The 27,561-nt window shown below is 45.3% G+C and overlaps 1 pseudogene; it reads right to left on the reverse strand.

The window, feature by feature from the left end:
- Positions 1 to 6,477: 6,477 nt before the first annotated feature.
- LOC136488381 (protein IQ-DOMAIN 19-like) lies at positions 6,478 to 8,376 on the reverse strand (annotated as a pseudogene).
- Between the last annotated feature and the right edge of the window lie 19,185 nt (positions 8,377 to 27,561).

A 27,561-nucleotide genomic window follows, 5' to 3' on the forward strand; every position in this document is an offset into this window, starting at 1 on the left:
TTGTCCTCGTCCCCGGCCCACCTCGCCCCTAAGCGGTTTAAGGTTCTTCGAGGTGTCTATCTCCTCCAATTCATCCCCTTCTTCATCCTCCTCTCCGTGCTATGTTTGAACTTTGAAGCCCTCATTCTTGTGTTAGATCCGTGAGATGCAGTCTTCTCCAAGATCCGCAGCAGGCCACAACATCTCTATTACACCACGTCTTCTCCCGATTTGGCCCGGTCTCCCTCTTCCTCTGCACTCTCTTGCTACTGTATGGCCAACTCGTTCAGTGTCGTTGCTCAATGAATGTATCACTTCGATTTGGTGCTAGCTAGTAGCCTTTGCAATTGGTGCATACTTCTGTTTATATGTTAGGCTCCTTGGTGCTAGAATGTGGGTGACTGAGGCCATGAATTCATACTGATATTTATGCTTGTGTCTGGCCCTATGTAATATGTATTTGCATGTGCATGTTGATGATCGAATTAAATGGCAAAGACGAGTACCACTATTATTATCGGTCAATCACCCATGCCACTTGAGGTTGAGGGTAACAATTTAGCTAGTCTGCTACTTTTGCATGGTGATATTTGATTTCACCTAACCATACTTACTGCTCTTAAGAGGCAAAACTCGAATGGATGGGCTTTCCTGCGGCCCGGTGTCTCGTCGTTTCCTCCTTTTTGCGCAGTAGCTTATGACGACGTCGGCCCCTAGATCCGAGACGTTCGACGGCGTCCGTGGCATTGTAGTAGCAGGGCACGTAGTTCTCGTACTCGGGTGGGCATACCTCCGCCTCCTTGGCGCGGACTAGTTAGAAAATTGTAGAAAATCCATACTAGTTGAACTTGCGGACCGTGTTCATCTCAGCTAGCATGTTCTCTACCGAGCGGTAACGGACGTCAAGGAGGAGCTTTGATTCTATGAGGGAGAGTGGCAACAGTCATGGAAGACCGTGTTTCCTTCCTCGTAGAATCGGAGCTCTTCCGTGGCCAAGTACGGTGCCGTCCGGTGGAGAAATGCCCGCCGAGATGTCATGTAAGCAAGGTCAACTAGTACGGAAGCTTACGTGATCTTAGAAGATGTGTGAGGTCATAAGAGCGTGTGTTTTTTCTTAATTTTGTCGAGCAGGTCACTTGGAATTAATTTTTCCATAAAACGCCCGCGAGCTCGCTGATGTCGAGCAGGTCACTTAGAATTAATTTTTCCATGAAATGAAATACTTAGAAATCATGCCTTTATTTTTTAGAATTAATTTTTCCATGAAATGAAAAACTTAGAAAATAGTTAGAAAATTGTAGAAAATCCGTACTAATTGAACTTGCGGACCGTGTTCATCTCGGCTAGCATGTTCTCTGCCAAGCGGTAACGGACGTCAAGGAGGAGCTTTAATTCTACGAGGGAGAGCGGCAATGGTCGTGGAAGACCGTGTTCCCTTCCTCGTAGAATCAGAGCTCTTCCGTGGCCAAGTACGGTGCCGTCCGGTGGAGAAATGCCCGCCGATATGATCACGTAAGCAAGGTCAACATGTTTTTGAGCTAGAATTTGATGGATATTTGATAGATATAGTTTTTTATTTTTTATAGATATATCTAGTGGTGTAAAAACTAGATGGCTGCCCCGAGAGACAACATGGATGAAGAAATGATGGATATTATCAACACCGGCACTCAATTTGCCGATGGTGACCAGCAGGATGTAGATGATGGGAGTCAATACCTGGCTCTTGAAGATAACCAAGAAAATATTGTGCAAGAAAATACTGGCGAGGTATATATATTTATATATATATTTGAATATCTATCATCTATTATGTGTACACATGATATTTATTTATTCTTTTTTATACGTAGCCCTCTAGATCGACGACCACAATGGCGAAAAGCAAAAATATTTGAGGCCCGAAAAAGCCATTGGAGGGGCGCTACATAATATTGGAATTCAATATCGAGACAGGCGAACCACTTGGTCCACATGCAAGGAAATTCGTGCAACACTTTGGGTGCCTTGTAAGGGACAGACTTCCAATCAGTGCCCGTGAATGGAAGCAAAAGATCAACGAGCCTCATGTTAGTTTTGTCTCTGATCTTGATAAGAATTTAATTTGGAATGATATCCTTCATCATTTCACGTTGCAAGCGGATGATTATGATGTTATCAACGATGATGAATTGAAGGAACTAGTTCGAAAGTGGGCTATGAAGAAGATGGCCACACAATTTTAGACTTGTAAGAAATCCCTATACACGAAATACGTCAAGAAGAACCTAACGCACAATTTCAATACTAGTGGCCCGCTCGTGAAGTTGAGGCCCTACTGGAATGATTTTGTACAAACAAGACATCGGAAGAGGGTGGGGAACGGGTGAGAAGGAACTAAGAGAATGCCCGACAGAAGGTATACCACCATGGCATGGGATCAGGTGGCTACGCGACTGCCATTCCCAAGTGGGAAAAAATGGAAGCGGACATTCTTGCCAAGGGTATCACACCAGAATCACTCAATTGGCCCAAACGCGTGAAGAATTGGTTTTTCGCTCATGGGGGAAGAATGGACCTAGAGACCGAGAAGCTGGTTCATGGCCCAAAACTCGAAAGAGCAACACAAAAATTTTCTTATGCTCTATAAGCTAAAGCTATTGGTGCGTTCAGGCCCAATAGAGAGAAGGATGAACTGACATATGTCATTGGAACTGCTGAACACAGTGGCCGAACGAGAGGTTTAGGACAGAATATTTCTTGGGAGCATGGTTTCCCTAACAACAGAGATACCTACGGAAGCTGGCAGAGAAGGAATGATGAGGATGCAACGCGGATCAGCAGGCTGGAGGAATATGTTCGTGAGTCATGGGAGGCATTGCTTCAAACACAGGAGCGCGAAAAAGACATGCAAGCTCGAATGCAGGACGAAATCATAAAGCAAGTACAAATAGCAATGAGTGCCCTAAGGCAGGCATCAGATCTAGGAATGAACATTAATATTAGCCCCCCAGATCAGTTGAAAAGCAGCTACGCTTCCACGGAGTTGCCAAATCAAGTTGACGCTATGCTACGTTTCCCCGTGGATGACATCACTGCACCGTTTACATCATGTGAGCTACATATTCCAAAAGAGAATGCCACAATCATGGTGGCTCTCGGTGTTTTTTCTCCTCCAGATCCTACCAAGACACCAAAAATCCATGGGGCAATAATATCACCTGGATATGTTAGTGTCTCAGTGGATAGAGTTAACAAAGGTTTTAGTGATCTGACTCTTGACATTCCAAGAGGTGATGGGGAGAAGACTCTAGGAGAAGCAGAGAAGACATTCATACTATGGCGCAAGCTCTACATCATTATTCCTAGGGTCTCTAGTCCACCACTGCTTCCTCAACTGCCAAACAATAGGTGCGGACAAAAGTGAATGAAATAATTTTTTCACTAATTTTCTATTGACATGCATGATTAATAATAACAATTTCTTATACCTAATTATTCTTTTTTGTACTCACACAGCAGGGCCTCCGCCAACCTAAGTCCAATTATTCAATCTCCAGATCATCATAGTGCTCCGAGCAATGATTATGCAACACCGCCACCGCCGCCACCTCCAAGGAGGTCTCCAACGGCTGCTCCGCCTCCCTTCATGACCAAGAAGTAGCCAGCTCCTAAGAGGTCCGCCCCGCAAACGAAGCTGTTGGCCCACCAACCGACAAAAAAGAAAGCCTCCTCTAATCTAGTTATTCCCCAAAAACTAGCTTACGAGAAAAGTGAAAAGGAATTAAATGCTGCAGTACAAAAAGATGTGAGCAGTTTCTTTGGAAAAGTAAGAAAGCAACGAGAAGCGAGGGAGAACCCATACTTCTACCTACCTCTAGATCTTCTAAGAAAGAAGGTGGACCAGAAAAAGCGGGAATCTCAAAAGACCCTGCCAAAATCGGACTACGACCGCTCTCTCACTAAGTCATTTGAGGCGAAGCAGAAAAAGACTAGAGCAGGGAAAGGTGTTGCACAACTCGGACAACAATCGCAACAATCAGTCCCCCCTCTTGTCATTCGTAATGAATATGGTTCAAACTTAGATATACTGGACGTCGATTTTGAGGACCTGGCTCGGTTTTACGAGGATACCGGTTTGGACCTTGCCCAAGTGCTCGCTGAAGGACCATCTGCTCCGAAAGTGGATCCTTGGAAGAAGTTTGAACATGGAAAGAGTCTATACAACCCTGAGTTCTTAGGTGAACTGGGTACACAAATGTACCTGCTAAACAAGTGGTACATGACGGCTTGTGAACGGGGAGAGATCTTTGTTTCTGTTAGAGTTAGAAACCAATATTACTTCCGTGGCGATGACGTTATATATGTCGAGTTTTCAGAATTACACCAACTATGCCACCTGGACTCTCTCGACAAAAGTCTCATTAGCTGCTATTGTCTGTAAGTGTGATTATTTTCTACTATTAAAGTGTATATATATAAAGCTACATGTATATATATAAATTATATATCCTCACACTATATTTTTATATATGCAGATATGAGATGACAGAACTCAGAAAGAGAAAGGATAATGATGTTGGTTTCGTTGATCCATATGTCGTATTCAAACACCCTAATGCCCCGCCTCAATGGAAATCTGAACTCGAGAAAAATCTCATTAGGTTCTTAGTGAACCAACAAAACAAGGACATACTCTTTACAACTTCAATTGAGTGTTAAATAATTAATGTCGATCATATGGACATTTGTTCAATTATTTGCTTACTAGCTAAGCTATCTCCCATATATATATATGTTGACTCTAGTTAATATCGATCATATTTGTGTATAAAAATATATGCAGCAATTACTGGATATTGATGGTCATCGATATGGCCAATAGTCGGTTGAGCATCTTAGACTCGTTAAGAAAAGAGCAAATAGAGTACCAAGACATGATAGATATTATCCAAGGGTAATTTGGTCTCTCTAGCAACTATATATACCCCGATCTCTTAACTGCAACAATTATTAAAGGCCAAATTAATTTTTTATTTTATTGGGTGTAGTGTTTGGAAAAGTTTCATTGAGGAACACCATATGAAACATTGCAAAGCGCCACTGGATGTAATCGCACACAAAGTAAGTACTAGCTACATTTATATATATATAATTCAATTAACACCATGCATGCTTTTAATTCACCGGATCTTTTTTCTCGTAAAAGTGGGTTCTGAGGCAAGAAAAGGGGAACAACTACTGCGGATACTATGTTTGCGAGTTTATCATGGCGTACTCAAAAAGAACTCCTGAAGAGAACCTCAAAGTAAGTTATATAAATATATTCATAATTTCTTTTATCGCTCATATATATAAGTAATCACGTGACCAACACACACACACACACACACACATATATATATATATATATATATATATATATATATATATATATATATATATATATATATATATATATATATATATTTCCTTTAACTTTTATTGAAAACTCTATGGTTGAAGAAAAAAGTCATACGACGTGACCAACTGAAAGCAATTCAAGAGACCACAGCAGGATTTCTTAATGACCAGGTCCTAAACCCCGTCGGCGAGTTCTACAATGACGTGAACGAAACATGGAAGCCAAACCAGATGGAGTGAATTTGTTATCCCAAAGATATGATAGAATATACAATGCAAGCTTTATTTGTAATATATATATATACACACACATATTATATGTACATAAAATAACGTACAATATATATATGCATGTAATATATACGTTAGTTTCATACTTTAGTTTGTACAAAATGTTCGAACATTATAAACGTGTAGAATATGTATATTATTAGCAGCGTAGAATGCGTATTCGAAAACCTATTCGAAAACCAAAACGAATCATCAATTGAAAATAGAAACAAAAAAAAAGAAAAAGAAAAACATTTAGTCCCGGTTGGTAATACCAACCGAGACTAAATGGTCGGCCCACGTGGCCAGGCCGGGAGGCCTCTTTAGCCCCGGTTGGTATTACCAACTGGGACTAAAGGTGGATCTTTAGTCCCGGGCGCGGAACCATGACTAAAGGAGGGGCCCTTTAGTCCTGGATTCGTGCTCCCGGTTTCAAAACCGGGATTGAAGGGGGTTGAGAACCGGGAGTACAACTACTTTCTCTACTAGTGTAAACTTTTTAAGTGGTTCACCGGAGGTCCATACCCCTTCGTTTATATTTGTATTTTATAGAAGCCACCCTCTATTTCTTTTTTCTTTACACACTTACCCCTCTCTGTCTTGCGGCCAGAGTATTGAGAGCACAGTGAGCATGCACGGCGGCGTGCAGCCACACACCCGCCTGGGGAGCACAGCGAGCACGTGGGATCGATGGCAAGACAGGTCCCAAACACGGTACCTTCCTCACCGGCGCCGCCAGCTGCAACTCTGCCACCGATCGTACACACTGGAGCATGCATGACGTGGGTTCTAGTGTTGCGCTTGTCAATGGATGAACACACAGGACCATGCATGACGACGTGAGTTCTAGAGTTGCGCGCTCGTCATTGGATTTGTGCCGCTCAGCTGCCACCGCCTGATCTTGGACGTTGGACCTGCTACGGTGGCCTGCGACGGGCACCGCTGCACGCGCATGGGGTCGTACCTCGACTCCAGCCCGCACGCGCCTGGCGTCGCCTGCGCCTCCAGCGATGCCCCGACTACAACGACGACACCGACAGCCGCTGCCGCGACGACGACGATACGGCCATGTAGTTGGGCACGAACAGCTAGCTGGTGGTCGGCCGCGGGCTTATCGTCTGCGCAATCGTCGTGCTGCTGCTGCCTGGACGGCGTGAAGGCGTAGCGGTACGGGCTGGCCCGCGTGGTGGCGAACGAGAAGTCGTCGTGCCAGCCGCTGTATGTGTGCACACTGGCGTCGGTAAGCGCGGACGGCGTTGACGAGATCTTGTGGTAAAGCTCGTTTGGACGCCGTGCGGCACAGCGGCGTCAAGTGTCAAGAACGTATGGATCGCCACATACCTGCTGGTGCCAGCAGGGGTGGTGCGGTGAGCTGCGCAGAGTTAGCGTCGTCCGTGGCGTCCGGACGAGCTTCTCTTCCTCGAGCATCCGGACGCACACCCTGTTCTGCGTGGGGACGAGCGCCTGCATGCAGCACAGGGTGTGGCTGTCCTGGCGCCGCACAAAGTGGCCACGCACCACCGCCTGTGGCGGTGGCAATTGCAACAACAACGAGCGTCTGCATGCAGCACATGGTGTGGCTGGCCTGGCGCCGCACTAGGTGGCCACGCACCAACTCCTGCGGCGGTGGCAATTGTGACGGCGACGGCGTGCTGGTCCGGGTCCATCCGCAGCTCCAGGAAGCCGTAGGGCTCGAGGTGGCCCTGTACAGCGTCCTTGGCCGCCGACATAGGCCGGGCGACGCCGCCGGGCGTCGAAAACTCCACCTTCGCTTCTCCTTGGGTACGGCCTGGACGCCGGCGTCGTGGTCGTCCCTGAGAGCGGCAGCACTAGCGCCGTCAGCCGCCTGGTAGGGCAGGACGAGCAAGATTTGGCTGGTGCGTTCGTGTGGGGTTATGCCATGGCTTTACTGATGAGGGAGTCGTTTACTGATGAGGGAGTCGTGGCCGCTGTTCAATGAAGATCGATGGAGCAACCAATCGAAGGACCGGAGCAGTAGAGTGCGCGGTGGCTGGAGGACGGAGAGGGCTAAGTGTGTAAAGAAAAAAGAAATAGAGGGTGGTTTCTACAAAATACAAATATAAACGATGGGGTATGGATCTCCGGTGAACCATTTGAAAAGTTTAGGGATCCGAAAATACAGTTTGAGAGTTGATGGACCTAGATGGCACCCCTTTAAAAGTTAACGAACCTCTGCATTTTACCTTTTTTTTAGATTTTTTTTAGAAAATGGAAGACTTCTTGATTTTGCGCCACATTTTTATAGGTGAAGTGAGTATTCCACAAAGCGAACAAAAAAAAAAGTGAGGATCAAAAAGGTATGGAGTAACCTCAGCACAGTTTGTCAGTCAGCAGTACAGTTGTACAGTGTACTATCTACTAAGTGAGTTCAGTTGTGTTTCCAGCTAGAACTACGTTGAGCGAGGTCTCAATTGTGCTGCGCTGTCGCAACAATCGTATTCTACAGAAATACGGTTCCTGGCAGTAGAACATACGAAGGGGACACATTGCTCCCATACTGTTGTAGTCCGCCCTGAGACGGTCGGTGACTCGTGTCATCCGTATGTAATCACTCTACTATCAGAGTTCTACTTGCTGGCTTCCACAACGAAGCATTAAAAAAAAAACTCACCTCACTGCAGCACCGCGATAGCTATTCGCGACCCCGCTCTCCACCGCTCTTTTCTCTCCACTACGCCTCCCTCTCCATCGCACCTCCGCTCCGCCGACCGTCATCTCCTCCATGCCAAAGCACGGCAGTTCGTCTCTTTCTCCCTCTCCACCGCACCTCCCGCCCGCCGTGGCCTTCTCCAGCGCGCGGATCCGCCGCAGCCTTCTCCATGGGTGTAGGATCTCTAGTTAGCCTGTAGGGGGTGAATAGGCATGTTAAAACAAAACTTGAACTTTTGTCAAATTCAAACCGCGGCACCGCTGCTCTATGCCCAGGGCACTGCCGAGCTAGAACAGCGGCACTGCCGCACCTGCATACAACTTCAAGATATAATTCAAAATCGGTGCAAGAAAACTTGAATCCAATAGTTTACTGAGGTCCTGCAGGTGTGTAGAATACAGATCGACAGCAAGAAATGGTAGGAACACCACACACAAGTATATCGGCCACAAACTCTAGAAATCACCTCAACAATAATATGAATCATAAGAATGTAAAGCAAGCACACAGTTACACAATGATTTATCTCGTGGTTCAGCTCGCCACTAAGGCTTGCCTAAGTCTATGTTGTTGAGGTTAGCCACTAAGGCTTAGGCCTTTTCAACTCTTTCTCGTTCTCAAGTCAAGAGAGTTAACTCTTGAGATGAGAGGTGAGTTTACTAGCTGTAAGAGTTGGTTACAAACCTCCTAGAGCTGTCACACAAGTTGGCAAGCTCCACGGGTGACGCTTCAGCCGGCTAGGAGACAAGCTCCAAGAGTAACAAACACAACCGCCGGCCAAAACGTGAACCAAGTGCTCTTTAGAGTTTGGGAATCAGTGGATCTGCTCTCTAATCGAGTTTGGCACCTTTTTCTCTCAATGATTGATGGGAAAATCAATGGAGAAGCTAGGAAGCTCAAGGTCACCAATGGAGGAGAGAGAGAAGAGCACTTTTCAGCTTCTGCACGAGCTGAACGGTTGAGGGAAGAAGAGAGATGTTGGAGGGGAAAGGAAAAGTATAAATTCCCCCTGCCTCCAAAGGTCACTTAAGTCACGGCAGTGCCGCGACTCAAGTGCAGCAATGTCGCTCAGCGACAGTGCCTCTCCCTAGATGCGGCACAACCGCACCAGACAAGACAACAAGGGTAAAGAATGAAGTGCTGGCTGTCTTGGCTGAGTAACTGAGGATGTATTTATAAGATTGAGCACTTGGTAGTACACTTTTGTTTAAGCAATGTGTCCCCCTTTATAGTATGGCTTTTCCTATACTCAAATTCACAATATAAAAAGAATTTAAACCTCCTTTGAGTTTGAAGCCGTCAACAATTGTAATTGGGGGCTCCTCCGTTTCGTATTACATCCTCGAATATAGATTCCCTGCTTTTCATCTCGATAAATCTGATTATTTCTCTAATTGCGTGATCATTATCACCAAAACCTACAATTAGAGCTTGATTGCACTTTCAATCTCTCCCTTTTTGGTGATGGATGACAATCCAATTAGAGCTTACAAAAGATATAAATCAACACTGAGATTTTTGGGCCATAGGTGTAGAGCCTTCCTCTAAATGTGTGAATGGATAATTGAATTCTCAATTTGGCATAAGAAGCCAAGATTCACATCTTTAGTGAAAGTGAAGGGGCTCCCCTACATCCATGCTGCTGTGGGGTGCTGCACATTGTGTCAAATATATAAACGTGATGCAAATGACAGTTCATGCATAACAAGATAGCTGTGACAACTGGGTGTGGCACTGCCGCTTCATGGCCACAGCACTTCCGTAGTGCGGCACTGCCGCACTTGCTGTAACAGCTTAGGGAAAAACATGCACCACACAGTATGTAACACATATAAAGAAGTACATTCTAGCACAGTTATATGACAAGCTATAGGACAGATCAATACATGTCCATATCTCACACATATAGAGTACATAGGTAGCATTAATACACAAATAGAGTTTTGAGCGACTTTCAAACTCTCAACCTAGCGAAGACTACTCTCAATGGATAGAACATGAAAGCTCCTGCTGCAGCAACCTCTTCATGGAGTCAAAAAGTTATTGACTGTCGATGTTTGACCACTGATAGCCTACCACGGGGGTACCCGGAGCAGTATGTTCGGGCTTCAGCGTATGCAGAACTCGACGGTAAACGCAAGAGACAGTCGATTTATCCTGGTTCGGGCCCTTGATTGTGATCGAGTAATAGCCCTACATCCAGTCGGCCTTAGCCTTTGCGTTGGATTGATTATCAAGTGTCGTACAGTAGTTGTCCTCTCAACCCCGATCCAAGGAGCCCTGCCCTCCTTTATATAGTCAGGAGGCTAGAGTCCTAGTCGGTTTACAATGTAGAGTCCTAGTAGGATTACAGGGTAGTATTACTACTAGGATTACATGGGAAGAATCCTAGTTAGACTAGATCTTCTCTCTTCATTGCGGGGTATCCTGTGGGTCCCGCATCGACAAGCCCCTGAGCACTTCATGGTTGAACTCTGGAAGCCTCGTCTTGTTCCTCTTGTCGAGTAGGAACAAGGGTCGTCCGAGTGCTTTCTTGAGTGAAACCATGTAGCGCTTCTTTGGATCTTCGAGTGGTGTGTGCTTTTTGAAAAAAGTTCATCCATCTGGGTGTAGCCTCTGAGCCTCTTGCTATTTGGAACAAGGAGCTAGAGGATCTTGTCTTGAAATTGCTCTGTTTCTTCGTTGAAGGTCAAAAAGAACTTGGATATGGCTCGGTCCGGGTTCTTTTTGTCGTAAGGTCTTGAAGTGGTCTGCCTTGAAGAAGTCTTTTCTGTGACGTGCACTTTTTGGAAGAAAAAGTGCACTCACTGAGTGTAGCCCTCGAGCCTCTTGCTATTTGGAACAAAAAGTTGGAGGGTCCTGAATCTTTATGTTGTTTGAAAATTCCTGTTTTGAAGAAGTCTTCTGAGTGATGTGCGCCTTTTTGAAGAAAAAGCGCACTCACTGAGTGTAGCCCCTAAGCCTCTTGCTATTTGGAACAAAAAGTTGGAGGGTCTTGAACCGCTGTATTAAACAAAAAGCGCACTCACTAAGTGTAGCCCCCAAGCCTCTTGCTATTTGGAACAAAAAAGTTGGAGGGTCTTGATTCTGGGTTGTTTGAAGAATTGAAAACCTTTCCTGTTGCAGTCCCCGAGCACATTTCTGGGTTCTTTTATTCAAAAAGAACTCGGATACAGGGTCTTGGCATATTCTCTGGTAGTTTGTTGTTGTCAGATATAGTTGTATGGTGGTGGTTGATAGTAAATGTTGTTTGTTCACGAGTTGTACAGTGTTGGTATATTCTTCCATGCTCGTTCTTGAGTACTGCTCCTTCACGCCTGAGTCCTCTTTCATCGAATTCTGTCTTTTCACTGTGTCCTTTGTTAGGTTTGTTCCGTTGGTGCTCCCGATCCATGTGCACCACTTCTTTGGCCTATAAATATCCTCCTTGTGTGCTATTTTGAATCATCGAGCATTTTGTTGCATGGTCTGAGATCTCCGTAGTCATGAATATGGTAGTTTGTGAAGTAGAGCAGCCTCCGGGCGTATTTTGCAGTTCTTGTGTATCTTGCCATAGCTGGAGGGAGTCTTGTGATAGGGATTAGAGGTAGACTAATCCCGCAGCAACATTGTACTTGGAAGTACGCGGTGGTAGTCGGAGGGACTCTTGTGATGTGGGATACGTTCCTTCATCTAGCAGTTCTGGGTTGATCCTCGTCGCCTGCCCTGAGACTGTCTGGTGCAGATCAACACCATATCTAGCATCACATCGAACTTGGGTAGACAGATGCCTGCTGGCCTTCTCTGCTCCATGTTGTTCCGCCATGCTGCTGATTTCTGCCTTGGATGCACTGCGTCCGTCCTTTGAAGAAAACAGTGTAGCCGAGTGCGGTTTGTTCTACTGAGTAGCAATTTGGAACACGTAGTCGTTCCAGAGCCTAGCTGTGTCCGGGTTCCTCTTTGCTACCTTGCTTGTCGTAGTACCGAGTTCGTTGGGTCTTGTAAGATGTGTAATCTTCTATTTTTTGAAACCATTTATAATGGAAAGAATCTTGTCTTCTGAGTTATCATTCTTTATCCTGCTGATGTCCCAGTTGTTTGTGAGATTCCCGAGTTCTTTAACTAAGAATCGGGTTCTTTGTGTTCCTTGTGAGGTAACCCTTCGTTGCTTCATGGTTGATGGGTTCTTTTTGTAGCAAATATGAATAGCTCTGCTGTGCTGCTGGATGGATAAGTTTGAAATTAGCCCGTTGAACTGTACCGTTATGTGGAGATGTGTCGTCCGTTCTTTCAGCTGTGTCAGTTGTGGTGAGAGATGAACTGTTGTATTCTCATGCGTTGCTTAAACGGGCCTTGTGGGCCACGTTTTTACTGCTGTAAAATCTATTTAAAGGCCTTTCTCCTCCTTTTCTTTGGTACCCTGCCTTTGCCTTGAAACCCTAGCCTTCGAAACTCCGCCATCGCCATTGCCGCCATCATCTGAGCATTGCTGTCTGAGCCTTCTTGATTCTTAGTGCCCCATTGCTTTTCCTATTATATGGGTAGGAAGAAGTCGGCGAGTAAGTCCCAGGCAACCTTTGTCGACGAGGAAGCATCGCTCTCCGTTATTGAAAATCAAGAATTCATGGCCATGAGGGCCGCTCAGAAGATCTAGCCGGCTCTGACTATGATTGAGGACTAGTTGCGCGAGCTCGTGAGTGATGGTCTACTCCAGAGCAAGGAGTTTGCTGATTGGAAAGCCCCAGGCAAGCATCAGGTGCCAACTCCAGGTCTTGGTGAGATCGTTCTTTTCATCTCCTTTATCCGTGCTGGGTTCTGCCTTCCCGCTTCTACTTTTCTTCATCGATTCCTCGGTTATTTTGGGATTAGCTTGAATCATCTTACTCCCAATGCTGTCCTTCATCTTTCTATTTTTGTCCATCTTTGTGAAACTTTCCTTGGAATTCCTCCTTCTCTTTCTCTCTTTCGTTACTTCTTTCGTCTGAAGCCACAACCCCGCCGCGATGACACCAATGTTCTTGGTGGCTGTGGGATTCAGTTTCGCCAGGGTCTTAACAGCAAATTCTTTGACTATGACCTGGTTGATTCTGTGAGGGATTGGCATGCCGACTGGTTTTATGCCGCCAATTTGATTCCTCCTCTTTCCGTTCATTCTGGATCTGGTCCCTTGGTTAATGATCGATGGGAAAAGAACCCTCTGACGAAGGATGAGCTCCAGGCGATCAAGCCATTTCTTGAAAGGATATGTACTTTGAAATAGCAAGGCTTGACTGGCTTTGGGATCATTTGTAGTTTTCTTCACCGCCGTGTTCCGCCTCTAAAGAAGCGGGGAAATTTTAGTTTTGAGTACTCGGGGGCAGAGGATCCTTCTCGTATGGTCCCTGCCCTTGAGTTGACTGATGAGGAGGTACTCAAGCGCATTCAGAAGATGCTAAAAGGAGTGAGCGTCGTCCCGCACGCTGTTCTTGAGTATTGCGCTAACAACCCGCCTCCTGCTGTGAGTTGTTTTTCCTTATTCGGGTGCTTTTTGTATTTACTTTGCTGTCTTCACTTTTGCTTATTCTTTCTTTCTTTTATAGGAATTGGGGTGTAACTTCATAGACCCTGTCTCCCTTGATGACTGCTCTGCCATTGCAGAGACTGGGGAGAATCTTGCTGGAGCATCCTTAACCAGTAAGTTTCAAGCTACCATGATGCTTCCTGGTGTTTCTTCCTCATTTTCTGACGTATATGAAGAGTATGTTCCTCATCTAGTTCCCCAAGCTCCTCGTAGTGGCAGAAAAAGGGGACGGGCGGATTGTTCTTCCTCTGGTTTGCCTGCTTCCATGAAATCTCGCCAGTCGAGTACTCATCTAGGTACTCTAGTTATAGGTAGTGTGCTCCTAGGTGAGCATATAATCATGTTTTGTCTTTTTGTTGTTTGTTTGTGCCTTTTACCGAGTACTTTTCTCCTTTTTCAGATGGCGATGTGGCTTCCTTGTTGGAGACCGAGGAAGATGAGGCTGATGATGCGCCCCTTGTCACGCGTCGGTGAGTTGTTTCCTTACTTTTCTGTTTTTGAACACCTCTTTTTGTTCTAACTTTGGGCTTGTTGTCTTGTAGTAAGCAGTCGTCGAGCTTGAGTTCTTCTGGGGCTCCAGTGCCGACCACGCCACACCCGTCGTAGGGTGGTGGTGATGTTTTTGCTACTGTGGTTCCCCCTGTGAGGTCTTCTTTTGGTTTTATGAAGAAGAAGATAGCTGAGTGAGTGAATTCTGGTTTTATTTCTTTGCTTCTGTTCTCCTTTTTTCTTATTCTTATTAGCGAGTTTCCTTATCAACTTTCAGGCCTTTGTCTTCCCTGAACCCTCAGTCGACTTCTTGTCAGACCTCTGGTGCGCCCTTGTGTACTGAGCCTCCGGACTCAGAACGCACGGTCGTCGAGGTGGCTATGAGGAGGACAGAGTACGCATCCATGGATTTGCTGACTCCTGAGGTGACCGTGGCCATGGCGGCGGATCCATCTAAGGGGTTGGCCGTGGCTTCCTAGGAGATTGCCCTGGCCGTGCCTTCTTTTCATCGGCCGGCTTCTCCTTCTCCTCTTCTTGCTTCTGGTGGTCCGCATTTGGATGATGACGTGGTTCAGCAATTTGATGCCACTCATCGATTGTCGGAGCTGACCGCTGCCTGGGGAAACTTGGCAACCTTTGCGACTTCTTTTGGGGAAAAGCTCCAGGTAAGTTTTTTCTGAAGTTCTTTCTTTGGAATTTTGTCTTTCTTCTATCCTTATGTCTTGTTTTTCTCTCTTTCTTTTTGCTTAGTCTTTTTCTCGTGATCATACCGGCTTCTTTTTCTTATCTAAAACTAAGAAAAAGTTGTCTTCTGAGGTGAGTACCCTAAAGGCAGAGCTTGACCTCTGTTGGGCCTAGTTGGAGACCGAGCGTCAGACGCATCAGAAGGAGGAGCAGGCTCTTCGTGCCTGGGTTGTAGAGGCTGAGAAGCAGAGGGATGCTGTTGTCCAGGAGGCCTTGAAGAATGTGGAGGCCGTGAAGAATTTGGAGGCCATGAAGAATGAGTATAAAGGTATTGCAGGTTCTTTTTGATTCTTTCTGTTTTCAAGTTTCCCTTTCTGCTGACTTGTTTTTGTTTCATTGTCTAGCTCTCTGAGTTGAAAAGCAGAAGCTCTCGAAGGGTATTGAGGAGATGAAGACACTTGTTCGCAGTAGTCAGAACAGGGCCGAAGAGGTAATTACTCATGCTGAAGAAGAACTCGCGCTTGCCAAGTTGATTAGGCGTGGAGCTGACAGGGATCTTGTGCAGGTCCAACACACTATTGAAGTCTTGACTAGCAAGTTGGCGACGGCTACTGAGGACTAGAATGCTTTGTGGAAATCTTTTCGGTCAGTAGCCGACCTTCTCCGAACTCCAGCAGATGATGGCCAATCTTGGGCTCAGTTGATTACTCAAATTCCGACTCATTTCCAAGAGTTCGTGAAGAGGTGCGCCCAACTGTGTACCAGAAATGTTCTTGCCCATGTTCGGGTTTTTTCTCCAAAGTTTCCTTTGTCCAAGGTTACTGATGAAGCCGAGAGTCAAGAATATCTGGATGCTATTGAAAAGGTGGAGCCTGAGGTCGAAGATTTATCCAGGAAGATTGTAGATAATCTTAATATTGATATTTCTTCTCCTGATGATGATGCTTGATGTAATTGACCTTTGTACTCCAGCTTCTGTAATGGGATATTATACTTCTTTTTGAATGAAGATTTTTGTTGATGTCTTCTTTGTCTGGACGCCTTGTTTATTCTTTGAATGAGTTGTCCAAGTGATCAGCATTTTTCTGGGTAGTCGTTTGTCTGGCTTTCATCTATGCTGGGTGAACAACTTGGTATGGGTAGATCGTTGTCTTGACAAACTTTCTTGTTTCATCGAGTGCTTGTCTGGCTTTCGTCTGCGCCATGTAAACAACTCGGTATATGTAGATTGTTGTGTTGACAACCTTTCTTGGTCTTGTTGGTACTGGAAAGTCTTAGGACTAGCGGGTGTTAGCTTATTAGCTACCCTCATCGGCAGGCTCAAGCATCTTTTCAGCTCTTTTCCTCTCGGCCGGTATGCTCAGGCATATTATTAGCCATGTTGCTTTTTGGTTCGGGTGTTAGCTTGTTAGCTACCCTCATCGGCGGGCTCAAGCATCTTTTCAGCTTTTTTGCTCTCGGCCGGTATGCTTAGGCATATTATTATCCATGTTGCTTTTTGGTTCGGGTGTTAGCTTGTTAGCTACCCTCATCGGCGGGCTCAAGCATCTTTTCAACTTTTTTTTGCTCTCGGCCAGTATGCTCAGGCATATTATTAGCTGTGTTGCTTTTTGGTTCGGGTGTTAGCTTGTTAGCTACCCTCATCGGCGGGCTCAAGCATCTTTTCAGCTTTTTTGCTCTCGGCCGGTATGCTCATGCATATTATTAGCCGTGTTGCTTTTTGGTTCGTGAAATCAACTCAGGGAAAACTATAATAGGACATGTTGTCGATGAACACCATCTTTATTGATCTTGAATGAAAACCATAATAATACATGTGTTGTCAAGGAACATCATTTCTATTGATCTTGAATGTTGATCTCTTGTGGCTTGTATATATATTCTTCCTTGAGTTGTTTTCATGCGTAGAATCTTCTTAGTTGGCTGATGTGCCATGTATTGTTGACTTCTTTTCCATCTTCGGTTATCAGCTTGTACGTACCCGGTCCGGTGACTTTTGTGACAATAAAAGGACCTTCCCATGGACTGAGTAGTTTATGGCGTCTGTCAGTTTTTTGTATTCTTCTTAGTACTAAGTCTCCGATTTGGAGTGATCGATGTTGGGTACTCTTGTTGTAGTGGCGTCTTAAACCTTGGAGGTATCTTGCTGATTGAAGGGTACGTTTACTCTGACTTCTTCTGTACTGTCGAGTTCTAATCTTCGGGTGTGTTCTGCTTCTCCTTCATCATATTGTTCTATCCTTGGTGACGTCCAGATCAAGTTGGTAGGTAATACGGCTTCTGATCCATAAACCAGGAAGAAAGGTGAATATCTATTGGCTCTGCTTACTTGAGTTCATAGCCCCCATACTACTTTGGCCATTTGGATCCATAGTCCACTAGTTCTTCATACAATCTTGGTTTTAATCCGGCTAGTATGAGTCCATTAGCCCTTTCTACCTGTCCGTTGGCTTCTAGATGTGCGACTGATGCGTAATCTATGCTGAAACCACAATCCTGTGCCCAACTTTGGAATTCTGTAGCTGTGAAGGGAGAACCCAAATCTGTGATGATTCGATTGGGCATGCCGAAGCGGTGCATAATGTCTTGGATGAACTCGACTTCTTTGGCTGCGCTGTATTTTGCGAGTGGTTTGTATTCAATCCACTTTGTGAACTTGTCAATTGCTACGAAGATGTACTCAAAGCCTCCCTTTGCTTTCTTGAGAGGTCCGACTTGATCCAGCCCCCAGCAGGAGAAAGGCCAAGCGGGTGGGATGCAGATGAGATTGTGAGCTGGTACATGAGCTTGTCTTGCGAACATCTGACAACCTTTGCATTTTCTGACGAGTTCTTCTACGTCTTTCAAAGCAGTTGGCCAGTAGAATCCGGTGTGGAATGCTTTGCCGACTAGTGTTCTTGAAGCGGCATGATTCCCACAGCAACCTGAGTGTATTTTGTCTAAGATCTCTTTGCCTTTTTCGAATGAGACACATTTTAGGAGTACTCCTGATGACGCGGCTCTTCTGTAGAGCTTGTTCCCTACTAGGACGTAGTTCTTGCTTCTGTGAACAACTCAGGTAGCCTCTTCTTTTTCTGCTGGCAACTTATTCTCTTTGATATAATCAATAAAGACCTGGGTCCATGATGCTGTGATCACCAGAATCTGCGTGCCTTTGGCTTGGAGTTCAGAGGTTATCTCACCGGGTTGTTTTATAGATGGAGCTCACAACTCCTCTATGAACACACCTGGTGGGACCTTCGCCCTGTCTGATCCGAGTTTGGCGAGGACGTCTGCTGCAATATTAGAGTCACGCAGGACATGTAGAATTTCTAATCCTTGAAAATGTTTTTTGAGCTTTCTTATTTCAGCACAATAAGCGCCCACGTTTTCTTTGGTGCAGTCCCAATCTTTGTTGACTTGGTTGATGACTACTGCCGAATCGCCATATACAAGTAATCGCTTGATTCTGAGGGTAATTGCCACTTTGAGTCCGTGGATGAGAGCTTCATATTCTGCTTCATTGTTTGTAGCTTGCCACAATATCTGAAGGACATACTTGAGTTGTTTTCTGTCTGGAGAAATGAAGAGGACGCCTACGTCGAAGCCACCTAGCTTGAGTGATCCATCAAAGTACATCTTCCAATGGTCAAGGACGATATTTGACATAGGTTGTTGAATTTTTGTCCACTCGGCAACAAAATCTGCAAGGGCTTGAGATTTAATTGCCTTCCGTGGTGTGAAGAGCACCAAGTTCAACTGCCCACTTAGATATGCGCCCTGTTGCGTCTTTATTGTGTAGGATGTCTCCGAGTGGGAAATCCGTCACCACGGTAATCTTGTGGCTTTCAAAATAGTGGCGAAGCTTGCGTGAACTGATCAGTAGGGCGTAGAGTAGTTTTTGCACTTGTGGGTACTGGATTTTTGATTCTAACAGTACTTCGCTGATGTAGTATACGGGGTGTTGTACTTTATATGCACACCCTTCTTCTTCTCTTTCCACGACTATTGTTGTGCTGGTCACAGTAGAAGTAGCCGCAATATACAGCATCATGTCTTCGTCTTTCCTTGGAGGTGTGAGGATGGGCAAGGAGGTGAGGTATTCTTTAAGTGTTTTGAAAGCTTCGTTGGCTTCTTCTGTCCACTCGAACTTGTCTGTCTTCTTTAGTAGTTTAAAGAAAGGTAGCCCTTTTTCGCCGAGTCTTGATATGAAATGATTGAGGGCCACCATGCAGCCTGTTAGTTTCTGCACATCTTTGACACTTCGAGGAGGGCCCATCTCTGTTATGGCTCGAATTTGCTTAGCGCTGGCTTTGATTCCCGATGACTGACCAAGAATCCGAGTAGTTGTCCTGATGGAACTCCGAATACACACTTTTTTGGGTTCAATTTCCACCTCCACCTTTTCAGGTTTTCGAAGGTTTGCTTTAAGTCTTCAATTAGTGTATCCGGGTTCTTTGTTTTTACTACTACGTCATCCACGTATGCTTCTATGTTTTCGCCGATCTGTTCACCAAGGCATGTTTGGATAGCTCTTTGGTAAGTGGCACCAGCGTTCTTGAGTCCAAACGACATGGTCTTGTAGCAGTAGGCACCGAAAGGAGTGATGAAGGATGTCTTGCTCTGGTCTTGTTCCTTTAATGCGATCTGGTGATATCCTAAATAGCAATCAAGAAAGGATAATAGGGTAGATCCTGCTGTTGAATCAACTATCTGGTCAATGCGTGGTAGTCCGAATGGATCTTTCGTGCAGTGCTTGTTGAGATCTGTGTAGTCAACGCACATGCGCCACTCATCCGTGTTCTTTTTCTGTACTAGAACTAGGTTTGCTTGCCAATCTGGATGAAAGATTTCCCTGATGAATCCTGCTGCCATTAGCTTTGTGATTTGTTTTTTAATTGCTGCCTTCTTGTCGGGTGTAAACCATCATAGCCGTTGCTTCATAGGCTTGGAGCCTTCGTTGGCATCGATTCCATGCTCAGCCAACTCCCTTGGGACACCTGACATGTCTGCCGACTTCTAGGCAAAGATATCTTTGTTGTCTCGAAGAAAGTTGGTGAGCGCGAGTTCCTATTTTGCCGAGAGGTGGGCGCTGATGGTTGCCATTTTGGAGGGATCACCAGTGCCCAAGTCGATTTGCTTGACGTCGGCTTCTTTTGGTGGTGCGAGGATGCCGAGCTTTTTAGCCGGTATCTCTAGTTCTTCTGGGTTTATTTCTGCGGCAATAGTAGCTATCTCTTTTCTTCCACTGGCATTTTGTGCTTTTGCTGCAATTTGGATTGCTTGAACGTCACAGTCAAAAGCGTGCTTCAAATCACTTCGAAGGGAAAGAACACCGTTAGGCCCTGGCATCTTAAGCAATAGGTATGGGTAATGCGGAATCGCCATGAATTTTGCTAGTGCCGAGCGCCCGAGGATTGCGTGATATGATGAATCGAAGTCTGCAACTTCAAACTTGATGAACTATGTTCGATAGTTTGAGGGAGTGCCAAAAGTAACCGGTAGAGTGATTTGTCCAAGTGGCATGGCTGCTTTGCCGGGTACTATCCCATAAAAAGGGGTGCTCGTTGGTGTAATCATCCCGGCGAGTTGTGGCCCCATCTTCCTTAGCGTTTCTGAAAAGATGATGTTGAGTCCGGCTCCTCCATCGATTAGAACTTTTGTGATAGTCATACCGGCGATAGTTGGAGCTAGAACCAGTGGGTAATGACCTACGTTTCCTACGCTAGTCCATTGGTCTTCTCTTGAAAACTGGATTGGATACTGTGACCAATTGAGATATCTTGGAGTAGCCGGCTCTGCTGCCATGATGGTTCGTAGAGCTAGCTTTTCTTGATGTTTGCTTCTAGAATCTAGAGCCCCGGCGAAGATTACTGCTACTGTCCCCCTGGATTTTTGGAATCCCTTGTCTTCATGGTTGTCTTCATCTTTTTTCTGATTGCCTTCTTTATTGTTCCCCTTACTATCTTTTCTTGTGTATCGATCTTTGAAGGTGTAGCACTCTCAGATTGTATGATTTGATTTAGGGTGCCAGATGCACTGCATGTTTTCAATGTCATCATACCTCCTGGGTTTAGAAAACTTCCTTGCTTTGTCAGCTGTCGCTACGATGTTGTCTGGTCCACGCTTTCTTTCCTGATGTCTGTTGTTTCGATGATTTCGCTTGTCCGGGTTGTCTTGGTTGTTTCTATCTGGGAACCTTTCTCGTATCTTCTCCTCTATAGTAATCATTCTTTCCAATGTGCGTCTGAATTCTTCATTGTTTCTCAGGTTTTCTTTGCAAAAATCCTAAAATTGCCACCAAGCCATGATTCTGTGAGAGAAAGCTTCGATTACTTCTCGTTCGGTGACGTCGTGTACTTGAGCACGTAGTTCGCCAAATCGTCGATAGTAATTTCTGAGACTTTCGTCTCCTTTCTGCTTGTGTCCTTTTAATTCTGTGTGGGTAATGGGGTGCGTAATGATACCTGTGAAATTTTCACAGAAAGATCTTTGCAAGTCTTCCCAATTTTTGATCGACCCTGGCTTCAATTTGTCGAACCATTGGAGGGGCATGGTTTCTAGGGCCATTGGGAAGAATAAGGTCTTGATGTCATCGTCTCCTCTGGCTAGTTCGATTGATTATGAGTAGATCCTGAGCCACTGCCTTGGTTCGGTCTTGCCATCATACTTAGAGTGATTGGACAGCTTGAACTTGTGAGGTAGTTGTATTGAAGCGAGTCTGTTCGCAAAATAGGGGAATCTATCGTGCGCTCTGGCTTCTTTGTATTCTAATTCACCACCTCCTTCTAGCCAACTGTCGTCTTGTTGAGAGTAGTTCTGCGTGGCTATCTAAATGGGTACTTTGCTTCTGATCTTTCTTGGTTGTTCGACTCGGTAGTTTTGACTATGGTCTCTTACTTTCCCCGTTGTGACTTCCACTTGGTCCAAGTCTCTCGAAAGCGGACCTCCTTTGATTTTGATCTTCTTGCGCATAAGATGTCGATCTGGCAGGTAGTTTTGAATGGGATCTTCTATCGTGCATCCTTAGGGCTATTGACCGAAGATAGTCCCAGAGTTGTTCCTGTTTTTCACTGGGATGTGAGATTGCTCTGAGTTCTTCTAGTGTTTCTTGGATCCTGTCGTAGGGTGTATTTGCCGTGCATCTTTCTTCGACTTCTTGTTCTGATTTTCTTCTATCGTACTCAGCTAGATCTGACTCATATCTGATCCATGCTTCCTTGCACTGCCTAGCACGGCGTTGGCGTCCTTGTTTCAATTTGTTTTTTCTTTCTCTGGCTTGCTTTTGATTTTCGGTCTCACCATCGTGCCCTTGGATAAAGGGTGATATGTTGGACTCAGATTCATCTGATGACCTAATGTTGGGTGCTTCTAGGGGGCCAATGGTGATCGAGTATGGCGAATCATGAATACTTCTCGTGCGTGAGTTGTTCTGTCATCGGCCTTGGTTTCCGTACTGTCAGAGTTGTTGATAACTTCAGTAGAAGCTTCAAGGTCGTAGATCGAGTCTCCTTCTTGGTAGGGTAGAACTGTTGTCGTTGTTGTGTCAACTAGCCGGGTACTGCTATCTTCAGGAACAGAACCTGGCCAGTGGATGATGCAGTCTTGAGATGTTACGGTTAGTACGAGACCATCCTAAGCTCCTGTCAGTGGTATTCCAAGCACTGGATTAAGAGATCTTTCGAGCAGTGCCTGATAAGACGTTGCCATGTTGCGGAGACCGAACAGAAAAGGACCCATTTTCTTTAAAGTACTCCGAGTGTACTCCGAGTTGTATTCTTGATAGGTTGATGTCGTGTTCCGGAGCCTTGTTGGAAAAGAACTCGGTTTTCCGAAAGAACTTGAATTCGGATAAGACTCCGTCTCAGAAGCGGAGCCTGAGTTTGAATCGGATGCGTGAAGCCATGAAATCTGAGTTGGATTGGACATCATGAGCTGCGCGAATCTTTTGGCAAGCTGATTTGTTGTTGTCGCCGAAATGGAAAGGTCTTGATGATGATTCGAATCTTCAAGGATGCGGCCTTGGAGCTTGCCATCATCGCCTGCCTCGCAGATCCATGAACCAAAGATGAAGGTTGATCCCTTTGAAAAAATCATGTTGTGGAGGTCCGTCGAGCTATCGGATGCAAAGTCACCGAAAGCCCCTACCTGGCGTGCCAGCTGTCGATGTTTGACCACCGATAGCCTACCATGGGGGTACCCGGGGCAGTATGTTCAGGCTTCAACGTATGTAGAACTCGACAGTAAATGCAAGAGACAGTCGATTTATCCTGGTTCGGGCCCTCGATTGTGATCGAGTAATAGCCCTACGTCCAGTCGGCCTTAGCCTTTGCGTTGGATTGATTATCAAGTGTCGTACATTAGTTGTCCTCTCAACCCCGATCCAAGGAGGCCTGCCCTCCTTTATATAGTCAGGAGGCCAGAGTCCTAGTCGGTTTACAATGTAGAGTCCTAGTAGGATTACATGGTAGTATTACTACTAGGATTACATGGGAAGAATCCTAGTTAGACTAGATCTTCTCTCTTCATTGCGGGGTATCCTGTGGGTCTCGCATCGACATTGACCCCTCTAATTTTCTCCCCCTTTGGCATAAAGCACCAAAAAGAGAAGAAAAGAAGAAAGATCAACGAACTCACTCCTCATCTTCTTGGATGCCCTCCTAGTCAACATCATCTCCACCAGCTACCCTACTACCACCTACAGCAAGACCATCACCGCCATCATCATCGTTGTCGTCGTCGGAGGAGGACACTACCACCCTCCCTTGGAGATGGGTGGTCGAAGTGTGGCATTGGCGTCTGGTGCTCCTCCTCAAATATTGCAAGGTTGAGGCCAAGGTCGCGTGAGGCTCAAGGTCCGGCTGCACCTGCTGCTGCTCCTCCTCCTCATCCTCTGACTCCATGTCGGAAAGGCTAGGAAGGTTGTCAAACCATGGCGGTGACTCAGCTGGAGGAAGGGGTGGCAGCCCTGCTTGCTCTCTAGCCTCCCAGTTGGCTTCATGGTTCTCCAACTAGTCCTTATATGTGGTCCTAGCTGCATAGGTGCAAGTGGTAAAAATGGCCTTGATCCATTTTCCAAACTTCTCCATCTTCTTACCTTTGCGAGACCTAGAGCGAGAGGACTCAGGCACGTCCTCAACTGAAGGAGAGCATCTCACTGCCTTGCTAGCACCTAAGGCTTAGGTCTTTTCAATCTTGTAGATGGTGTGGAGACCATCTTTGTCAAACTTATAGCCGGTGATCCTCTCAATCATAAATATGAGATAGAGGGCATAGGGCAGCCCTTTTCTCCCATCATCCATGGCAATCCTTAGCTCACACCACATGAAGCGAGGGACATTGAACCTATCACCTCCAGCAACAAACCTAGCAAGCACATTGCTCACATAGCCATTAAGATCTGAGGCTGCTCTATCCTTGGGATTGATGGTGTCTCTGATTAGGTTGTTCAAGATGTAGTAGTAGCTTTACAAGCCACTAACTCGACCATCAGCTCCTCTCCTGTCAATCCACATGTAAGCAATATCATGGATCTAAGCTCTAGCCTCATCATGGATATAAGTGAAGCCCCTCTCATCCTCACCAAAACCAAAGATCCGGCTGAAAGTCACAAAGTCAACATGGTAATGCCGTCCCTCAGTCATCCAGTGTATCTCATCAGTATAGATGTCATAGAAGAAGGTAGCATGAAACTAGGCTAGCATTTCCTCATTCCAATTGTATTAGAAGCTCATGATGTCAGTGAGGCAAAAGAGCTCACAAGCCTTGATCATCTTGTTGAATTCAGGGTCATCCTTCTCCTTGATCTCTGCCCAGTCAACATATTGCATCTTGATAATCTTGGACTTCCTTGAGTTGAAGATCACTGAGGCATAGAAGTTGGAATGAAACTCATTCCAGATTCTATAGTCAACCCCCAAATCCTTTAGTTGCTCATAAGGATTGTTCTCACGTGCTTCTTGTACCATCTTCTGCTTTCCAGCATAATTAAGCACAAGTATCATTGGGACGCCTCATAATCACCTCCTCAGAATATTCTGTGATATAATCTCTGTCAAATTCATCAAGGTGAGGAGGGGTAGTTGGGCAGGCACCAGGAGGAATGGTGTGGCAAGCCCTCTCCAAGTTCTCCTCCTCCTAGATCATCTGATCCCTCCTCCCTGTCTCCTGGATCCCCCCTAGATGCTACACTACTGCTGCTAGCTACTGTCCTCCCATGGCCATGGTGAGGAGTTGGCTTGTCTCATGGCTCTGTCATCTTCCTTTTCCCTCTCCGCTCGTCTTCACCTCCGGAGGCCATCTATGCAAAAACATAGACCAAAATGAGAAACTGTACGAATGGAGAGTAGAAGTTACCTTATAAAGCAAGTAAAGTAATCAAGAAGAGTCAAAGTGCAAGCAAGGGAAGCAACTGATGTGGTACTGCCCACAGATATGTGGCACTCCCGCACCTGGGAGTGGCACTACCGCACTAGCTGTTTCACTAAGACTGCATTTTGCTTCTTCTTGTCTACTTAAATTACTTCATAATTTAACTCCCAACCCATTATACAATCTCAGTAAGTATAAACACGTCTATGTCCTCGATTCATCTAGATATGATTGAAAGGAACCCTAGTAATCATGAATCTTGACTTTGAGAGCTGAGTGAAATAGATAAAGTGAGTCAATCATCGAACCAAGTGTTGAGCACTGCTAACTTTGCCACATAGGTGTGGCAATGCCATGCTGAAGGCACGGCACTGCCACTGTAGTTAATTTGGCTCCATGATTGAATCACAATTTCTAACTCAATCAGTCCCCAAGGCACCATCCAAACTACTATTTGCCTTCCAATCAACCATCAAAGACAACTAGAATTGATACATTACATAGATCAGAAAGGAATAGGGTTTCACATTTGATTCTCATGGATTGGGGAGGAAAGAGATGAAATAGCTCTACCCAAGAGCTTCAGCGGCCATCGGTGACAAGGGAGAAGACCGGTGGTCGGCACGGCACTGTCGGAAGGTGGCAGCACGGCGACACGAGGGAAAGAGCGAGCACGCTGCGTCGGCGCCTGGGTGAATGCAGGAGAGAGAGAGAGTTACCACGGGCCAGATGGGAAAAAGAGTAAAGGATATCAACCCCACGGTAACTACCATCATGGGCTGAATTCCAATTGGAATTTGAAGTGCGGCATTGTCGTAGTCCACACGCGGCACTACGCAAGGCAGGCGCGGCACAACCGCACTCCCCAGAACAGCAAGATTTAGCTACTAACTAAATAGCTCTATATATATAGGATATGGATACATATATCAAGCACACTATGATCAGCAGCAGATAATAAATATAAAGAATGATCATACTGCACTTGTTTGTTTTGATAAATCATTTTGAAGCACAATATTTAAACCTTTGCAATTTGTTTCTCTAATTCATGCTAATTCATCAAACAAAGGTGTGCTATAATTCAAACCACATTATGAGAATCAAGTATATTTAGCTCACTACGCAAAGCACAAAACCTTGACTCGTCGAGAGGCTTAGTGAAGATATCGGCTAATTGCCTTTCGGTGCTCACATGGCGAATTTCGATATCTCCTTTTGCTTCGTTGTCTCTTAAGAAATGATGTCGGATGTCTATGTGTTTAGTTCTTGAGTGGCTTATGGGATTGTTTGCTAGCTTTATGACACTTTCATTGTCACACAAGAGTGGGATTTTGGTAAAGCGACATCCAAAATCTTGAAGGGTTTGCCTCATCCAAAGTAGTTGAGTACAACATGCACCGGCTGCAACATAGTCAGCCTCGGTAGTAGAAAGGGCTACACAATTTTGCTTTTTAGAACTCCAAGACACTAGGGATTGTCTAAGGAATTGACATGTCCCCAAAGTGCTTTTTCGATCTATTTTGCAACTGGCGTAATCGAAATCCAAATACCCAAGTAGATCGAACTTAGAGCCCTTAGGATACCACAAGCCAAGGTTAGGAGTGTGTACTAAATATCTCAAGATTCTCTTAACGGCCACTAAGTGACACTCTTTCAGGTTAGCTTGAAATCTAGCACACATGCACACACTAAGCATAATATCGGGCCTAGATGCGTACAAATAAAGTAGAGAGCTGATCATAGAGCAATATACCTTAGTATCCATGGCTTTTCCTTCATCATTGAGATCTAGATATCTATTGGTTGGCATGGGAGTTTTGATAGGCTTGGCATTCACCATGTCAAACTTCTTGAGCATATCATGGGTGTACTTCGTTTGACTAATAAAAGTTCCATCCTTCACTTACTTGATTTGAAATCTAAGGAAGAACTTCAATTCACCCATCATGGACATCTCAAATCTCTTGGTCATGATCCTACTAAATTCCTCACAAAAAGAGTGATTAGTACTACCAAATATTATGTCATCAACATATATTTGGCACATAAAGATATCTTTATCAACTTTGTGAGTAAAAAGGGTAGGATCGGCTTTGCCTATTTCAAAGCCTTGTTTAAGAAAGAATTCATTAAGGCATTCATACCATGCTCTAGGTGCTTGCTTAAGCCCATAGAGCGCATTTTGGAGTTTGTA

This window comes from Miscanthus floridulus, chromosome 10 (assembly GCF_019320115.1).
Source record: "Miscanthus floridulus cultivar M001 chromosome 10, ASM1932011v1, whole genome shotgun sequence".
Taxonomy (NCBI): Eukaryota; Viridiplantae; Streptophyta; class Magnoliopsida; order Poales; family Poaceae; genus Miscanthus; species Miscanthus floridulus.